Source organism: Parus major, chromosome 1A (assembly GCF_001522545.3).
Source record: "Parus major isolate Abel chromosome 1A, Parus_major1.1, whole genome shotgun sequence".
NCBI classification, from domain to species: domain Eukaryota; kingdom Metazoa; phylum Chordata; class Aves; order Passeriformes; family Paridae; genus Parus; species Parus major.
In genome coordinates this window covers 27,675,145-27,692,997 of record NC_031773.1, presented here as the reverse complement: position 1 = coordinate 27,692,997, position 17,853 = coordinate 27,675,145, and the positions used below count along the sequence as shown (strand labels likewise).

Here is a 17,853-nt window from a genome sequence, read left to right as displayed (position 1 = left end):
TGAACTTGTGTTTCATAGAGCTGTGCAACCTTTTCCTTTCACATTTATCTGTATTATGGACAGAAATGATACAACTGTATGCAAGCAATTCCCCTTTACTAAAAATGAAAGAAAAAACCAAGCAAAACACCCCCATCCCTCCCCCACTGAAAACCCACCCTAAGAACCCATTCATAAGAACCAGTTTGAGGTCAGCTCAAGCATCTTCATGTCAGAAAAACAGCAAAAAACCATTCTGTACAAAGCTAAACTATTCTTAGAAATACAATGATTATAATGATACCTGTAATGAAGACAATTCTCAAATGCTTAATAGCATAGTCTAGGAAAACAGTTTAAGATCAGAAACACTTTTCAAGCACTGGTTGGCAAATAAGAGAACCTTCTGGAAGGAAATAATCTTCAGTGAGAGAGTAACAAGTCAAAAAGAAGAGTGTAGCCCAAACCAAACTTGAGCTCAACATTTTTAAGTGCGGGAATGCACATGGCATTTTTTCAGAGAGGTTTGTTTCCCACTTTGTAGTTCTTTGGTAGTAAAATAACAGCACAAAACCTCAACTCTCAGAGTTCATGCTCCACAGCAAGTAAAACATGGTACTTGGTAAAAGAACTTCAAACAGAGAAAATATGCATTGCTTTTTTTTTCTCTCTTCCCAAAGAAAAGGCTCAGAAAGAGCTGCACGGGGAGGTACCCAGGGCTACAACTGAAGGAAATGCTCTACTTTTCATGGGTCTGCAAACTAATAGCAAATAGTGCTACCTGCTACTTCTCCCACTACACCACAAAGAACTAACCCAGATGAAATTCTCTGACTCTTAGCATATAAATTCTAGCTTCATCTAAGCACATTTTTCTTCCAAACTTTCACAAAACAAGACTTGTGAGAGAATCAAGAGAGCCCTTGTCATTGCTGAATCTGAAGTCAGAAGTCACTCTGCTGTCACAACAATCTGGAAACTAAATACTTTCATCCAAGAGACGAACATTTTCAATACTGTGTGACGAAAGATTTTTAAAAAATAGAATTTACCTAAATTAGGGGAAGAGGGCAAAGGTGGAGCAGGAAGGCACTTTTAACAACAAAAAACAAAGGAAACAGCTCTGCTCCTCTAACAATAATTGAGCAATTTTCTCTCAACAAGCTTGTTGCCCCAGCTGCTAATTCTGATCCTCCTGGTACAATCTGCCTCCTTCACAATTGTGGTGATAAATCTATTTGTATAGCTGCAATGTAAACTGCATCACTGAGGTGCTCCCTTCTAAAATTACTTCCCCCCCCTCAATTAATGTGATTCAGTGATTCAATTCTAAAACCAGATGCATCAGCACAAAGAACTGTGAGCCATGGCCTAAAAGTGAAAACTTCACAAACCAGTTTATATCTGAAGCCAAGGCACAACTACCAACTTTCAGAGATATGTTACTATGCTTTACAGAAGGAAATGGAGATTATCAATTACAAGAATACCAGTATGTTGATTAATTACAGCTTAATGTACAATCAACTATTTGAAAAAAACTGAAAAGCACTGAAAGCTCTTGAAAGAAGAATGGTGGCATCACATTAATATCTATTTTTACACAGAATGGAAGGGGGCTATTTCTGAAAAATGAGAATGTGATGCTTGAGGAAGAAAACTGTAGAAAAGATTCTAACCATGCAAAAAGAGCTCTCTGTTAGGGAAAAATACTGGAAGAACTTGTGACCCAACAACATATGGAAATAACACTATCTTTAAAATTCCAGCTGATACTGATTTTGAGCTCAGACCATGGAAAGCTCATCTGTAAACATCTGGAACTAAAACCTGAAAATGATTCCATGTGTGGAGAAAGAAGAAATAACATTTCTAAAATGAAAAACAAGAAAGGGAATGATACCAATGACATGATTATTCTGTCTGACATATAAATCAGATAATCCTGAAAACAGCTAGAGCCACAGGGTGATCATTTACCGAGGCCCTAGCATACATTCATTCTCTGACCTAAGCTACAGCACCAGCATAATGGAAAGAGCATGTAAAACTTTAGTACATAGATGAAGAAGTAGTAACAGCTGTCCTGCTTCCAAATACATAAATATAATTTTATAAACACACACTGTAGGTATGTGTATATATATATAAATATATATATATATACACACACACACACACGCTTGCTTCTTCTATGCATGGCAAGTATTTAAGCTGAATTCAAGCTCTTTGAAGCATTTTCCAAAATCAGCACATCTGGCATCTGTGAGGTCACAGGATCACAAATATGCATACTTTTGTATTATTTTCATGGAATTTCAGAACGTTAGATAACAAGGGCATAGAGGCTCTGGCTGAGATCAGCCCTTTGCTATGACCCATTTTCCATGTAAGTACTTGATGCAAATATGAAGTTGTGATGCACCTGCAATATGCTAGTGAACACAACTCATTTATTTGAGGAAGCTAAACCAAAATTTTCACTTAGAACTGTTTAAATATAGCTAAAAGGCATTTACTTCCAGACCTAGTTAGAGAAATGGAGATGTCAGTCACCCAGGTTGGAGGCAGTCAAGCCCTAGAACTCCCCAGGCAGAAAGAAACTTTTGAGAACTCCCTCATCTACATCTATGCCAAGTTTTCTCAGTGAACTTCAAAGTGCCATCAACAATGTCTTGAATGTATGACACTGACATGGAAAAAATTATGCATACTACACACTCTCTTCTTCCAGCTCAGCTGTGGAATGTTAACCTCTGAACAGGAAGAAAGAGGGGCAGAAGCAAGCACATGGGGACTGTTCATATCTTTGACTGCTATATCCCTCTTTCAGTGATCATTTAAAAATGGTCTTGGCTTAAACTGAAAAAAACACTGAATGGCTTTGCTGATGGGTGAAATTACACATGGCTAGAGAATACCTTGATAACATGCCTACTACTCAAAATAAGTCCATATAATTTTCTGACTGGCACAGAATGTCTTTCTTCAAAATGTTCCAGAGCCGCATGTACGCTTTGTGCAAAAAAGCTGTTGGACAATATGAACAGTAATGACACTGCAAACTAGAACTTAAGATGTCCTCCTGCAAATACAGGCTGCAGAAGAATCATAATAGCAATTTTGATCTCAAAATCTTACATACCTGGCCAAAACCCAGCTTTATTTCAACAGCAAGAGCAAATAACAATATTCAAAGAGGATGAGGACATCCTTATTTCATCCTTATTTCATCCCATGCACCAAGTTTCCCCAGCTCAGCTCTACAATCTGTGCAAAGAAAGGTTTTTTTTAACCTCTCACAGTGACTCAGAACAGCTAAAACCACAGTATCTATTCTAAACAGGCTTTAAGGAAAAAGTAAACAAGAGAGAAGTTCTCTGATAATTGGAATGACTCTCTGGAAGACTAGTCCCACCAGGATACAAAAGTTAGCCTCTGTATCTCTCATGTCCACAGCTTGTAGAAAGTAGAATTGAGTAGCAAATGGGAGATCCAAATTTCTCCTGTCTTAGAAAGAACTCAAATGAATCTCCACTTCTCATTCCTGGGAGGCCTGTTCTAATAGACGCACTTTATTTCATATGCAGATATTAAAACATTTTAGTCTCCAAATACAATTTTGAATTAATATGACCTGGTGGCACTTTTTTTGAATGATCTTGGCTTCATGGACATGTGAAAGCCTCTTCAATAGAATTCATCCAGAGAATTGCATATGCCAGGCTTGAGCAGTTATATGCAGGAGATGGGCAAACTCCAGTGCAGAAAGGGGTACTTCTGCTCACAAAGACAAGCAGGACCAGCAAACATGATAAAGACCACATCCATTATGTGGATATGATGATTTAGCATGTGAAATTGATACCCATGATTTAATCTGTAATTTCCAACACCTTATTCTTTTTCTTCACAGCCTTTCCTGGATTTTTTTTTCAGTGTTTTCAGCATTCCATACATTTTGAGATTCATGTAACACTCTCTCGCCTCCACCAGAACTCTTTCAGAGCAACACGACGCAAGTCTAGACTCTCTGAGCAGCTCTGCACCATATGTACACAGCCCACCATCAGTGCCTGTGAGTCAGTACTTCATCTTCAGAGATGCCTGTTCTCAGCTCCTCATCCAAAGGCCAAAGACCCCCAAGGCTCAGTTAACATGGGGTTGTGCCTCAGAAACCATGTTCAATAGCCTGCAACCTTTAGATACTAACTCACTTTGAGAAGACCCAACATGCCCGGCAATCGCAACTTTGCATCTGTGATTCATGCAAGTACTCATTTAATATATTATTTTTCAGAAGACAGAAGCCTTTCAGTTACTAAGGGTGCATTTCCCACAAGTATCAAATACTCCATGCAAGGAGGAAAGAAGCAACATGCTCACTGGTAGTTTGATTTCTCACTGAAAGGCAGAGCATCACATGCAGAGCACAAGTACAGCACCAGTTTGAAAGCCGTATTGTGTCCATTCCAGACACTCCATGAGCAAGCTGCTTGAAATTTCCCTCACTCCAATGACGCCCCAGGGCCCCCCTACACTGGACTGAGATAACAGCTTTTGTTCCCTCACCTAACCTATGACAGCTGGTTTGGTATAGCCCTCTGGTGGTATAAACCAGCTTCTTATTTCCCCCTCCAGAGCAGACCTAAAATAAGTCTGACAAACCACTCTTGTATTAACCAAGCCACATCTCTGCCAGTTTTTCCCAGCATGGGTGAGACAGACTATGAGGCATATTTTTCTTCTACATCTAACTAAAAAATACTGATTTTTTTTGTAATGTAGACCTAACTCTAAGCTGACTGCATATGCAATCAAATTTGCAGTTTAATGCAAGCTTAAGCAAACTGGGAAACTACAAATTGGGAAACATTGAATTGTCGCTATCACTGCTTTTTCTTTGTCAATGGCATCTTTTAAAAACTATTATTACCTCTCCCCAAATCTCTTCTTTCTAATTTATTTATATGTTATCTTGGAATTTTTTTTCAACCATGTAAATTAGATTTCATTAACTTACCCAAAATTTACTCTTCCAAATTACAGTAAGTTAATCCTCTGCTAAAAGACTACACAGAAATTTTCATCACTGCAGTGGCAATGTAATTTTATGTTTATGAGGACAAAATATAAGTTTATAGCTCCACAGTGTAAAGAAAGCTCAGAACTGTCATTAAACCACTTGCAGACAATTTTCATGATCAAGACACTTAAAACTGATTTTCAACTAAGATGAACTATTTTTTACGGTTACAAAAAGCTAAATGAACATAGAATAAATTCAAAGCTTGATTACGATAGTATGCAGTTTACAACAGCATATAATTTTTAATTATAAAATATCAACAATTGTACTCTATTCCTTTCTTAAAAACACACCAATTATTTTGCCCTGTATCTACGTAATATTTTCTGCATCCATTATTCAATGTGTTTATAGACCAATTAAATACTCATTGGGATGCTAATTGGGAGAAACAAGTTATTTAATCTATTATGTAATAATGAGCAATTTCATGTTACTTTGCTTCTTACTGAAGATATGCAAAATATTAAAGTTACTTACACATAAATGCAATTCTGCTTCCCTCTCCAATGAAATTTTCAAGTTCCTTTTTAGGAACTTCAAACAACTTTCAGAATGAAATCCCACCATTTTTGGGTTCTAAATACCTGACTGAAAAGTCTTGGGGAAGTTCCCCAGTGTGGAAGAGATGTCGATAGAACTCTCACTAAAAAAGGGATAGGAATTCAGATTTGTACTCCTCTTTGTCCTCAAGGACCAGTGTGGCAACATGTGGGGGCAGTAGGTGAGCAAAGCTCAGCAGGGGAGGATGCTGTGAGCCACAGCTGGTTTACAGCACTTCGCTTCTAGGTCACAGCATCATTCATCCCTTTGACTAAACTAATCTGATAAAGGATGTGAAGTTTAAAACAAAGCCACCACAAGACTTCCTCACCCCCTTCATTTAAATGCAGAATTCTAATATGAAAAGTACTCTGTAAAACTGAGGGGTGGGGGTGTGTGTCAACAAGGACCAGCTCCGCTGAGTTTACAAATACATTTTCAAGGCTGAAAAGCCTGAAGAGCTGGCTTGGGTCCTGAGACATAACCTTGGTCTTCTTCTACACACACTGGGCAGAAAACACGTAGGCAGAATTATTTACCTGTGTGAATCCATTAGCTCCAGTTTAAGCTCAAGAATCATTTAGACACTGCTCTGCATTATACCATGCCCCTCTTGACACCTGCACAATTACAGCAAATCCATGGGGTTTCCATGAAGTGGAGCCCACCTCAGCTCAGGAAAGCCCATGGCTGGCTCCAGCATTCCATGGCTGCCCATGGCTTCTGCTGGGCAGGGCTCAGCCCCTAATCAGACCTCTAATCATCTCTGCAGAGAGCTGCACACTGCCTCAACTCCCTTCTTCTTCCCTTCATCATCCAAAAAACACGTTTCTGTGCATTTGCTCAATGCTTATAGAGCAATCTAAAAATGAACATACAGCTTTTCTATGACACTGTTGAATAATACAATTAAAAAGCAATAAAAAGTCAAGTCCCTCAGCAAGTCCAGTACCTGTTTACAGCTGCAGTTACCCAAGGACAGATCTGTAGAGCAAGGCTGTATAATTCAGAACAATTACCACAAGAGTTGGTACTATTTAGAAAATAAAGTTTTCATTTATGAAAACTTACAAATTCCAAATAGTTAGTCATTGCTTTAAAACTACTATACACAAGTTTTCAACAAGCATCAATTTATTTTAAATATATTGCTAGGAAATCCATGTGTTTACTATTTTTTTAATACTATGGTGGAGCACTTGACACAAATGTTTAAATGAACAAGAACTGGTACACAACAAATGTACATGAGGATACACTTCATTTAATGGTACATTTTGGTAGGAACAAGTGTATTATTACTTCTTCAAGAAATGTCTTGCTTAGTCAAGCAGAAGTAGCTCCCCATGTGGGAGAGCAACGACTATTATGTTACATGGTTTTACTGGAGATAATTCTTTACTAAACCAATCAGACCGCATAATAACAGCATTTTAACACCAACTACAGGCCCTTGGAGACCAGTTTGTGTGTGGCCCAGATTTCATAGGCTTCTTTACAACAGATGTGTTGGATGAGGGTAGAGTTACTTCATATATTAACTTGTGTGTTCCTTAGGTAGAACAGCAGTACGAGTTTAAATTCTGCCTCTTACATATTCTTCTTATAGAAAATGTGTGTCTTGTGCAAGACGATGATAAACATGAACTCAAAAAACCTACTGCAATTACAATTGATCAATTTCTAAATCTCAGTGGAAGTACTGATGATGTCTTGAAGATGTGTCAATGACATCTTTTCAACTCATGTGTAAGAATACCCAGCGGTATGTTTCAGAATGCCAAGGCACAAACAACTGTGCGGCCAAGTCCAAAAATTGTAAAAGGGTGGTTATTTATATATCTAATAATTTATCTTTGTTCTATAATAATATGCAAACATTGAAATTGTATTTTTGTAGGAGTGTAAATGAAAACCAAATCCTAAAAGCTCTCCAACAGATGCTAGAAAACTCCCATTAGTTGAAATACACCAGTTCAGGATTAAACAGGAAATAATCAGCTTTATGCCAAAGGAAGGGCCTCACCCTACAACTTTTTATTTATAAAATACTGAATTGATGGAAAGCCACTTCCTAAATCTGATCCACAGAAAAGTTATTGCTCCATCCAAAACAGGAAGGGTGAAGTTTATCTGTAAAAGACTCTGTGTTAATTGTTTTGTTAAAAATGCTTTAAATAATTTTCAGTTATATCCACTGACCATAAAGGAAAGTGATATTCATTTAAGCTTCAGCAGAATGGGCTATATATTAACAGCAACAATAAAATGAGAAATCAATCTTTCTTGTCATAAAACTAAACAAGTATTTTGTATGAAATGTACAGTAGTTCAGAATCCACATAGATTGACTATGTTGAAGATCAAAATTATGCATTTGATTTTACCCAAAACTGACTTGTGATGACTTAGTTTTCACACAACAGAAGTCATCCCACTTTCAGTTTCACCAAATATCTTCAGCTACAAATATTCTCAGATTCAACAACATTCTGCATTAAGTGAGCTCATTTTTGTTAATGGGAAAGACAGCATTTTATCCTGAGGTGTGGATTTGCCTGCATTTTCTCCAACTGCACAATGAAAATAAGCAGTAATAGAAAACAACAACAACAACAACAACAAAAACAACAACAACAAAACCCCTTTTCTTTCCAATTAGGAGCAACTCTGAACAGATTAGTAGCACAATTAATGGGCAGCAGCATTGGTAATACAAATTCAAAGTTGGTGGATCTAGGAGTTTAAGAACTAGTCTTTCCAAGAGAAGATTTCCTCACCATCACTATATAAAGAGCAACTTAATTTTTTTTTTCTTTAATGGTTAAAAATATGCTATAGCTAATTTAAAACTGCATGCCAAAGGGTAGGTTTTTCCATCACATATTTATGCTGTCATAAAGATAATACCACAGTAAACAAGTAAACTACTGTATGTAATGGACATTTCAGAAAAGAAAAGCAACAGCTGCAAGAAGAAAAACAATTACTTCGATTACCAACATTTTATGGCTTAGTTTATGTTAAACCTAACTGCTTCTGAAGGTTTAGAATTACTTCACACATTATATTAGCCTCACAAATCAGTTTTATTAGTGCCTCAATAATGAATCAAATTTTTTTCAAGTCCAAGTCACTGTCCTGCCTTTACCCATGAAATAGTCACTCATTTACTTTAAGTACTCATTTCAAATCTAAAACCAAATAAACAAAAAAGTAAATTATTTTGGAAGACTTCTCTAATCTTTCCTTAGCTTGTGGATAGGTATCTTTTTCTACATGCAGCTGTGATGGCTGAAAAGGCTATTCCCCCTTCCCAGCTGTCAGCATCCCTATGCCACTTGTTTGTGTGAGCCAGTAATATACAGGACTACTCCTAAAATGAAATCTTAGGCAAAATCAGGCTGATTAGGTCATGTGCTGGGACATCAGTTGGGCTGCAGGGAGGGATCACCTATCCTGGGTGAGAAAGTGATGAGCAGCTATGGATGACATCAAAGAGGAAGTTTATCTACAGCTTTACACTAGTGTGTTCACCTTGAGCTCATCTGGAAACACAGAACTTCCACCCAACACAGACAGACAAAGCACACAGGATCTGTGTTTAAATGTTTGCATATCTTAGTATGTAACTTAAGTCAAAAACACAACATAAAGCTGGCACAATGGCTGGGCTTGAAGCAGGTCAGAGGACCTGTATGATGAAATCTCATTTCTTATTGCAAATATGTTCATTCCTTCTATGTTTTTAGCATTCACCACACACACTATCTCTCCTTCTAAATCTGCTCCCACAATTTTAGTTATTTCCACATCAATTTGGAAGCAGAAATCTGATCCAAAAATCGGTAAAAACAGAAAGCATGTCTCTCCCTAAAGAGAAAGCCACAAGGAGTAGTGATTGTCTTTTATGGTTAGCAAATCATATGCCTTAGGGCAGCGATTACCAACTGTGGTTTCAAGGGAATGCAGTACAAGTTCTGCATTTACAAAATGGATGTACCATTGACTGTATCCCCCATGGTATTTGGAATTAATTATTCCATAAGTTTGGGCTACAGTCATAAGTTATACTGAAGAATCACAGCGATTAGCTGGTTCAAAAGAGCTTGGAAATCACTGGTCTTTTTCATTGTGAAAAACAAGTCCATTTTGCTCTTAAAGACATCTAAGAACACTGGCTTTCTACAGCTTCTTTTCAAGCTTTTCTTAATGAGACGGTTACGCAAGGCTGCAGCATTTCAGCACAAGAACTGTTACCTATCAAACTCTTTAAAGGAATGTCTGCCCTATTCAACCCAGTGTCACTAAACATTTCCCAGAAGTTGTCTGATGGGGTGGGTGAATTGACAGAAGACAGACTGGGAGCAAACTTGGCAAAATATGTGAACACACTCATGACTTTTTGAAGTGTTTGCTTGTCTTCAGATTCTGGCATACACTGAAAAGCTTTGATTCTTTTCGAGTCTGGCTTCAGTCTGTATAATAAGAGAGAAGAAACTGGGATCATCAAATCCTGTTCTGTGCTGGGGTTTCTGAGAGCTTTAGCTCTGTATTCTTCAGACAGCTTAGAGCAGCTTTCTGTGATCCCTGACACCTACAAATTTTGGTAGCAGCATGATGCAACAAACCCACCAAGTCAAAAAATAGCAGAGGTACTTCCAGTACTCAAGAGCTAAAACTCAGAATCACAGAACCATTAAGACTGACCTTTGAGATTGAGTCCAGCTGTAAACATAACACTGCCAAGTGCACCACCAAACCTTGTTCCTAAGTGCCACATCTACACATCTTTCAAATACCACCATGCAGAGTGATTCCACCACTCTACTGGGCACCCTGTTCCAATGTTTGACAACTGCTTTGGTGAATTTTTCCTAATATCAAATCCAAACCTCCTCTGGTGCAAAACTTGGAGCCATTTCCTCTTGTCCTGTCACTTGGTACCCGTGAGAAGAGACAAACCCCCACCTGACTACAACCTCCTTTCAGGCAGTTGTAGAGAGTGAAAAGGTCCCTCCTGAACCTCCTTTCCCCCAGGATAAACACCTTCAGCTCCTTCAGCTGCTCCTCATAAGAACTGAGTTTCAGCCCTGTTGCCCTTCTCTGGACCCACTCCAGCACCTCAATGTCCTTGTTGTAGTGAGGGGCTCAGAACTGGACCCTGGATTTCCCTCAGCAGTGCCCAGTACAGGAGGAAACCACTGCCCTGGTCCTGCCAGACACAAATGCTGACACAAGGATACAAGCAGTCTAGACTCAGTCCTCTTGGATTTACTTCATGACATATCCTATTTACTCCAACTACAAATAGGGAGGCTGATTATGGTACCAGTACTTGTTTACTAGCAACAGTAAAGCATCATGTAATTAACAAGTCAATGAAAAAAAATAGCTAGAACAAACTAGCAGCTGCCCTCAAATTCTGTCAGCTTCCTGCAGGTTACAGATTTGCTGAGTATCATCACCAGCATTATAAATTATGGTCACTTTGGAGATACAGCAAATTCTGCCTCTGGCCAATACTCCAATGTGTAGAACTTCACTTTGGTAAATCACACAGACAACTGAAGGTATGGGGGACCTGTTTAACTAAACACTTAATTTAATTTCAAATTATCACCACCATGTTGTTGCTTTGAAGGTATCCCCAAATAATTAGAAAATCTGTGTCGTGGTTTTAAACCAGTAACTAAAGAAATTACTTATTTCTTGTTGTGAGATATGGATTAAAACAAGAGCAAAACAGGCTTAAAACTTAAAAGGAATAAGGACAGTTTATTAACAAAATCACAAGAATAAGAACACCAGAATAAACTTTCAGAAAACTCTTCTATCTTTCACTACTTGACTATTTCTTTGTACACATGACAACATAGAGACAAATAACTTTAGAACTTTGGTGGTTAAAAACAGTCTCAGTTTTTGTTAGAGTCTTTTCATCAGTCTTTGTAGAGAAACAGAAGTCTCTTTCTGTTAACTTACGGAGTTTCTCACGAGAAAACTTTTTTTGTCATAGTTTTCTATTTCTCTAATGCCAGCTGCCCGGAAATCTGTCATTAGATCTTCTCCTCCCATCTCACATCTCTCCGAGGTGTGCATGGGTCACTAAAGTCTTGGGATTTCATTTTTAAGGATGAGTTATTCAAAGGCAGAAGTCCTCTTCATCTGTCTCTGTGAGCTCTCCTGGAAAACAGTTTCTCTTTGCCCCCAAGGCTTCAAAATCTTCACTTTACTCAATTCCAGCAACTCACAGTATCACAAGTACTCTCTCTTTTGCTCAAAACTTACACTTTGAATACTCTATTCCTCCCAATACTCTTATCATAAATTAGAGGAGTCTTTTTATACTATTATTGTCCATCTCCATAACTTTAACAGAAAGATATTTCAGCTGTCAAGCATCTTCTTATTCTCTCTCTCTCATTTAAAACTTAACTCTTTTCCTCACTGTTTTTGGTGGTTCTATGATGTCTTCTTCTAGTTGATTGTCTCTCTCCTTTTCTCTATCTTTCTCATCAGAAGCCAGAAACCAAAGAGAGCAAGAGAACTCTGTCTGTACTTCTTCAGGGAGTGTTTACAAGTTGAATTCACTTTTTAATGGTCAGATCTGCTGTCAATTCTTGGAAATGACTGATAATTGGTCAGGAGGAAAAACTCCCATCAATCACCAGCAGCTTCAACTTCCCCTCTTTCTAAGCTGTCTTAAAGGTAAAGCTACTCCATGACAATCTGTCAAAAATCTATAATGATACTTTGCCATTTTGACCTTACCTTGAGACAGACATAGGATATAGTGTGAATAGCTGAGATAACTCACTTTATAGTGACACCAAACTAAGTAGTTTCAAGTCAAATAGCTAAAACTAGGGGAAAGAGTAAAGCAATAAGGAGGTAATACAAAAAAGATCTAATATAGATAATGAAACTTGAAACCACTGAACTACAAATGAAAATATTTACTGAATAAAATGTACTGTTACAACATAAACTTTTTATGCCTAATCTCTAAACAGAATAATAGCTACTGCTGATAAAGTCTACTGATGCTGGAATGATACAGTGTGCTTTGGATGAGAATAGCATGGAAAGAGAGCACTGAAGTCTCTTTTGATAAGCAGAACTAAACAGTTTATTGCCTAAGATAAAGACAGGTTGCTAAAGGTCAAACACTTTAATGCAATAGCCAAAAGAAACAGTACCATACCATTTACCTTTTAACCTTACTTCACACAAAATTACCACGTGTTCTCAAAGACACAGAGGTTATTCATATAAACATATCCTGAAAAATAAGGCATTCCTTCCTCCACACAGCCTTCTGGAACTTTCAGAAGTTTAATGTTTAAGCTTCTTTCAGAGCTTTAATGTAGTATGTAATAAAGCAGCTTTAAAGAATACAGTAAAAAACTACCAGGTTAGTAGCTATACCTACTTGCTGAGTGGTAACATGGTGAAATTAATTGCAAACATACCAATGGAAGCTTCTATCCCTACACCCATAAAACCATACCTGACACCAGACACTGAGTATTCATACTCAGGTAACATGCTAAATGTCCTTGCCTCTTCAAAATTTTAGTTGATTCACAACAGACAAAACCAAGCTCAGCACTTTCTCCCAAACAGACCTCTGCAGATCTCAATATAACTCCTCAGCAATATGCACATATGTTTTGTTAGGAATACTTAGAACAACCTTTACAGTAGATGAGATACTTCTCTTTGGGATCACTGCTCTGGCTGCTTACTGTGACACGAGTAACACCTACACACATTAAAAAGCTTCAGAGACAGCTCATTATAATGATATATGCTTTTTTGGGTAGCAAAAAGTCCATCCTGCTTAAAGGAGAAAGGAACACTCCTAAAGTACAGGGTTTTTTAGTAACTTATCTGGGTCATGAGACACCAGATAATTACTTGCCTATGTCTGCTTCTGATTTTAGTGAAAACATAGATGCAAGAAATCTCCTTCCATATCAGCATAAGAAAAACTGTACAGTGAGCTGTAGTGATGCCTAAGAGTAAATTTGACAAAAACTATGAAAAGCGTAAAAAAAATTTGTCAAGGCATTTTTGAGTTATGGCTAGACATACATTTGGGTAAGCAGATTAATAATTTCATTAAAAACTCATTTTTACATTAAGTTACATTACATTTACATCCTAGCTGATGACAAATACACAGACAACAACGGCCGTGAATGGCACACTTATCAAATTTTTTAGTAAGCAATTTCAGGTACTTGATGCAGGAACGCTGCATTTCCTGCCTTACAATTGTAGCTTCCTGCAGACGCCTCGAGGGCATTCAGAGAGGAAGACACCAAGCTGGAAGCACCTGACTTCTCCCCACTTGTTTCTGGCACCAGAAATAGCAGCAGGTTTTCTTGCATGATCTAGAGTCTCCACCCTGCAGCCAGGGAGAAACTCCACTGTGTTTGCCCATGGGCTTTAGAGCTTCTGTGGAATTAATTCCCATCTCCACCCATGTTCCCCATCTCATTCCTTCCCCCACCCTCTTGGCTGCAGTTCCTGATCTTGGCAAAAATCTCTTGGATTTTTTTTTTTCAACTGCAAGTCCAGTCCCACCCTTGTTCATTGCTTCCCACACTCAGTTACTAACTCTACCTCTCCTGTCACCATAAATCCTTTCATCTTTTCCAGATATCCTCCACCCTCCAGTTCCAAGGTCACCTCATTCCTCTGCTAGTAGTAGTTCCAAGAATTTAGGGGCCAGCTTCTTTCACAATAAACCAAAGTCTGGCTCCAACAGGCCAGGTGAAAGGGGCTGTTCAGAGGGTGTCTAGTGATGCACTAGGGCTTCCAAGTGAGTTAATTCTCAAAAAATATCTAGAACCAATCCTGCCAATGTTAGAAGATGGTGGAGGAGGAAGGAAGGAAGGAAGGAAGATGACAGTTCTGGTCATGGCAGCTTTAGAAACTGAACAAAATCTTTTTTATCTTCCCTATGATAAGAATAAACAGTTACTGTGCAAATACCAGCAAAGACTACAGCTTTCTATAGAAATCTGCCTGATGTTAAATCACTGTGTCTAAAGCAGTGCTTTCAGGATATTGAATGTTCAGAGACAGTGGTGACTTGACACACAACACAGGGTGGCTGCACCCTCGTAGCAGCAGGCACACTTAAGGAATTACACTGTGCTTAAGAGAACTAGTAAACTAAGTGTCTGCAAATTCTTCTTTCTTTTCTTGATCTGATTCATGGTCAGGCCCCACAAAGAGTACTGTGCCAGCAAAGGGAACAGTACAAATATAGGGATGAAATTCCTCAAACCATAGCTGCCACCAAACTCTTTGTAATGTGCAGCTGAAGTCTGCAGTGTTACAGGCTGGTTTTGACTGAAGCACTTACTTAAGGAGACTTCTTGATGTATAATGGGATGCAATCATAGTCTCCACTGGAACTCGTACAGTTTCTGTTACTGCCTATTTTCATAAAGCTTGTAACAACTAATCATCGTGGTTTATGCCTAAATTGAATTTAGTTGAAATCAGACAATAGAGTCAAGATACACAGCACAGATACTGAGATTGCATAAGATAGTTTCTCCAGGAAGCCAAGTGAAGAAGTAACATAATAAAATGGGCAAATTTCCAGCTGGAGATGAGCACTCAAAAGCTTGTGTCAGCATATCGTAATCTATTTATGATTTTGTGCTTAAAAATGCTTATGTGCATTTTTTTTATTTATTTAGGTAGCATGTGACCAAAAAAGTTTATATATAAATTATTTAGTATACTAAGGTGGTGAACTGCTTGTGAGGTGTGTAATTACAGTCAAGTAACCACACACAGTACCCAAGTAAATAGATCATTTCATGTTTTAATGAAACCAAGCATTTAAGCTATCTGGGGTAAGGAGAAGGGGAAAGATTGCTAACAAACAAATTAAACCTTGGAGAAACAGTATCAAATCCATCTATTACAGGTTATTTGTGTCATTCAGAGTAGCACCTGAAGTTCAGTAGTTCAGAAAATTAATGTATGAACATTTCTTCTCAAGAAGTGTGAGAAGGTGAAGAACCAGGAACAACCCATGACCTACTCAATTTTGTCAGTATTCACTTTGTGTGTTTTTTTCAAGTGAGGCTCTATTAGCTTCTCCAAGTCAAAGCAGCAAGGTAAAACAGGCACACCATAAACTTTATTCTGTGGGGCATCTTGGCCCTGGTTTTTCTGCCACATTTTGTGAAGTGTGCCATTGTGATATCCATACAAGTGTATGTCCAGACAACCACCGACAACTCAAGTCACCACACCAATGCAAATAAGAGTCAAACAAAACAGGAAAGTGATCTTCTGTGGGTCAGCAATAAATGGTGATGGGCATTAGTCATTTATACCCAAGATAAAAATCTAATGTTTTCATAACATAAAGAAGCAGCACATGCATAAACAACTTATGCAACTATAGATTTCTTCCCCACATAATTTAGGAAATTAAATGTTACAAAAGTTCCCAATTCTGATGCCTTTTAGAACTATAATATTACCCTGTATTTGAAAGGTCAGAGAAAAGGAACAGGCATAATTTACCCATCTTTAAATCTTTAAATAATTGAGTTTAACCTACTCAACACTGCCAAAAGAAAGAAGACATCAGGCTAGGTGAGAAACTGAGATACAGCACATAAATTTAAAAACCAGGTGACAAACACAACTTGTAACCAAAGTGTCTTTGGTCACAGATGATCCTATATTTATACATGAGCCAGTGTTGTATATAAATCAGATTATAAACGGATTAGAGGATTAAACTACAAGCACCAGGAAAGCTGTCATCTACAAAACAAGCTTCTATTCTATAAAGAACAATCTGTAAAAGACACATAAAGCCCCACAAAACTGTAGATTCACCCTTCAGCAGATTTTCCCTACCTACAGGTTTTGTGTGCAACACTTCTGCTGCTGTCCATTTCAACCTCCTATGGACTCAAAGTACTTATCAGTGCAGGAGAGATGGAAATCAACTTCCATGTCAAACATCAAGTCCTTCCTGACACCTACCCTCCTGCCACTACCTTTCATTTGCCACTTTTCATGGGTTTTAACATGTTTCTCAGTTACCACTATCCCATCATCACATATGGTTTTATGAAACTTTTCCTTATGACACCGTTCTCTGTTTGCCCTATATATATATCTTGTTTCAAGCACTTATCCTCTCTAAGTCTTTCAGAAGATCAGTGCTCAGACTGTATCAGGAACACTGATAGAGCTAATATATAATCAGTGTTTGGGGGGTAGAGATGCTAGACAGTAGTTCTTTGAGCTACAGCTTTTTCTGGGGGAATTTAAATTTCTGGTTCTAATTACTAGGTATATGGGACTGATTCTGTTCTTACTCTGTTTCAATCCAGGAAGCAGCAAGTTTCCCTAGTTACAATGCTGAAGAGACTGTAGGTTGTAAGAATAAAAAATACATAAAACTTTAATCCTCAGTGCATTGAGCCTACTGAGAGATAATTTTATCTTTAATCCTTAAAACAGTTCAAAAATAAAAAACACCACTGCTAACCTACTTCTTAAATCCACCAATGTCCTTCTGTTAAAGCAAGAATAAGCTTGAGACCAAGTTGGAGAGAAGGAACCATCCTCTGAATTAAACCCAAGTTATTAATACCAACAACAAAAGCCCACCATAAAAAAAAAAAACCAATAAAAACCAACAAAAACCAACAAACCAACCAAGAAACAAACCCAAACAAATAAACAAAAAACTCCACAAAAACAATAACCCTCACTCCCACAGAAACTATTGCCTTTATCAAGGCTCAGACAATTAATTTCTGGTTTTATCCTTTATCATTCCCTGGAGGTTTGCCAGTGTCAATTCTCCTTATCCTTCCAAGCATCTCAACTTTTGACAGTTTTTTCAGTAGGCAATCTCTCAAAATTAATTCCTAATTATATATCAAGGCCCACACATTTTTAGTGAGTTTCTTCTCGTCTTAACACCTTTTCCAATCCTGTTGACACTCATCTCTTGAAACTAAGCTTTCTTCTTTTCAGCCCACTCACTATTATAGTTTCGTAGTCTTTCATTCTGGTTTTGCTCTTTGGGTTTCTCACAACAGAATCAAAATTTTTAAGTCAAACAATCACTACCAGCTTTTGATTGAAAAAATGCTATTTAATGAATAACTCCTTATATTTTCATTTTATCTGACCAAGAAGCTGGTCTTTCAGATCTGAACAACCTTTTTGCACAC

General features: G+C 37.8%; 1 protein-coding gene across 7 annotated transcripts in view; it reads right to left on the bottom strand.

The window, feature by feature from the left end:
• The window catches only part of PPHLN1 (periphilin 1), a 69,767-nt gene that overhangs the window by 9,051 nt on the left and 42,863 nt on the right, over positions 1–17,853 (bottom strand). The window lies entirely within an intron of this gene.